Genomic DNA, 3,101 nt, shown 5'->3' with positions numbered 1-3,101 from the left:
GTCTGGAAATAAATGAAATTTTCTCAAAAGATTTGTCGAGTCAACATTGTATTTCTTCATGCAGCAGTGTTAATCGCTCATTTATGATGTTTATGCTGGAGTAATTATGAAATTGTAAATGTCTTTACATTCTTAGAAGCAGTAAATGATCTTCAGCATGTTTAGATAAATTATATTGCACAGCTATGGTACTTTATTGACTTGCTTTTGCTAAGTATTTCCTTAATACGGAGGAAAATCAGAACAGTCGTAAATACAGAATTCAGTTTAATTCGAGGTGACATGAAGAATGGCAGCGAGCCCTGAGGCCGTGTGACCACGCTTCACTAATTAATGTTAAATCCTTTGATATGCAGCTCCTTCCTCCGTCTTCAGTGAGGAATTCATTGACTCGCATACAGAGCTAACTTGGGCCGAGGGAGGATGCTGATGGGGATCCGTGGCGCGTCGAGAGACTCCATGTTGTGGCATTTGGCCACAAAACCGACGGAATTACATCCCCGGCTTACGGCGCGCGGAGCATGTCGCTGTCCGTCCTCATCGTGTTTCTCTCGCCGGACTGGGAAGCACAGGATCCTGGTCACGGGAAGGTCACGGGAAGGTCACGGTCATTAAATGTGACCTGAACCCACCGACACGCTCATGTGTTCAAATCCGCATTCCCCGATAGTCTAATATATAATCAAATAAAAAATGCACCGCCCTGCCGAGAGCCACTGGCTACAACTAAATGATAAATGTGTGTTTTTTTTGGTCTGGGTGTTATCACAGTGATGTTTGATCAGCGTCAGCTCCATTTGACGCCTCAGGTAAAGAGTTACAGTTGGACACCGGCAGATTACAGAGGCACACGGGCAGTTACACAGCACAAAGTCTGTAATGCTTTCAGCTAAAGCGGATGAGCTTATGAGATTTTCAGCACCCAATCCACAACTGGCCTCTCTGAAAGCCATTAATGACAGACTTGTTGTTTTTATTATTTTTCATTATATCACAAATATAACAGAAATGCTCCGCAGTGACAGTACTTCTTCCTTGTGGCTCTGTTCCTGGTGATGGAAACTCTCACCAGCACTCTGGAGGATGTCAGCTGTCTTCGTGGAATCCAGATAAAAATAGCTTAGTCAAAACCGCCTCCCACCCTTCCCCCAACCCCACCTTCATTCTCTGTGCCCCTCTACACACACACACACACACACACACACTTCCACCAAGTGAGTGATGATTAGCAGCTCTTGAGCACATCCTGCATTGCTGACAGTCATCATCAGTCCATGTGCTGTGTGCTTCTCAGGAGTTTTAAGGCATTCCTTTGAACAGCGATGAATACCACAGTTTCTAGATACTCGGGTGTCTCTCATACATGCGGCAGCCATGTTTGTTCATGCCGTGGGGTGACCGCCACCTCCTCTGAAAGAGCGTGCTACAATTTTTCTTAATGGGTAATTTTGTCCTTCCCAGATAATCCAAATCCAATAATCCACTAACAGACGAGGGCCTCGCCCCCTGGTTGCTCTCCTCCCTGCACACTATGCTGACATGGCGGCGCACTGCAGAGCTAAGGCCTCCGCCTGTCGCGATAACGACACCGACACGGAGCCGGTGGCCACAATGTAGCGAAATATTCCAAGAAAAAAAGTTGTGTGGTCCGAATGATACAAATTTGTGCCTCCGCAGATCAACAAAAATGGATTCAGACCACTTTGTGTTCATAACATTATACCAGAATGTTTTTTAGCCATTTAGCTAGTTTCTGAGATCGGACTGTGAGACGCGGAGAAAAGATCATGTTGTCATCTTCACAATAGAACATCTTTGATGTGACCCACCGAGTCTCGGCCAATCAGCGTTAAGATGCCTCCAGCGGCAGTTTCTCAATACTTGATGAGAAAACTCACAACGGAAAGTTGACATTCTCTGAATACTACTGTTGTTGAGTCACAAAATGTAATTTTGGGATGTTTTCAGGAAAAGGAAGAGGGGGTTCTAGTGGTGTGTGACATGAATTAAGGTGCTTCCAGTCTTCTCCAAGAAGAAATGTGCAAATTGCCCCGTGTGTGTGTGTCCCTTCTTGAACTGCCCTTTCCACATACATGTCCTATAACATTCAGGACGTAAGGACGTGATTACTTTGTGTGCCCGTGTTCATTATTCAGTGCTCCGCACCGCTGTGAGCATCACAGCAGCGCTGAAACCAGCCTCATGCATGATGGATAACACCAGTAGGGCCGTCCCATCCTTTATTTACCCACCTGCCTCGGTTCCCCCTTGTTCCCTCTCTGTCTTTAACCGACTCACAGGGATTACGCAGTTCAGTGTCATTACTGATCCTGATACTTCAAAGGAGCTTTGTACTGAGAGTTTGTCTTCTGAGTATACACAGGGTGTCCAGACAGTGAGCCCTGCCTCTGCAGAGAAAGTCGACGCCCCCCATTCTCCATTTACACTAGAAAAACACATACCTGTGACGGCATTTTTCCACACTTTTAATCGTGGATGTCAGGCATTGTCACGCATGTCTGGGTTGCTTTGAGCGTCGCCACGCGGTTTCCTTTTTCCACCATTCACACGTAAACATGAGGTAACATCTAAAATGAGACAATAAAAAACCGACCTGTCGAAGCGCGTGGCTCGCTCTGACGCCGTCTCCAGCACTCTTGACATCAGCGCCTTGCTTTCGCCACGAAATCTGTTATGTTCTCAAAGTGTGAGAGCCGAGGCGCCGCTGGCTTCCCAGCAGCGCCTCTAAATGTCCCACTCAGGTGAGCATTCCCTGTTTCTATAGCGCTGGCATCCAGTTTGAGCTTGAGCTCAAAGGCCCAAGTCATCGCTCAACTTAACTGATCTCAAAGGTCACGTTGCTTCTCCAAGCTCTTGGACATTTCTTTTGATTGCAGTGGTTGTGACGTCGTATGGAATATGGTTTTAACTTGATGAGACGTCACAGACGGTATCAGCTTTTGCTTTCTTTTGTTGAGACAGTTTGTCATGCGTACAGCCCTCTGGTCTGCTCCAATAACATTATCTTAATTTGATATTTTATGTCTGTTTTAACAGGCTCGTGGACAAACTCGCGGTCACCAATGGCTCTTCTTTCTGAT

The sequence above is a fragment of the Clinocottus analis genome, unplaced genomic scaffold, assembly GCF_023055335.1.
Source record: "Clinocottus analis isolate CAN_PGR_092001 unplaced genomic scaffold, fCliAna1.0.p SCAF_13, whole genome shotgun sequence".
Lineage (NCBI taxonomy): Eukaryota > Metazoa > Chordata > Actinopteri > Perciformes > Cottidae > Clinocottus > Clinocottus analis.
Note: the sequence above shows the minus strand (reverse complement) of the source record.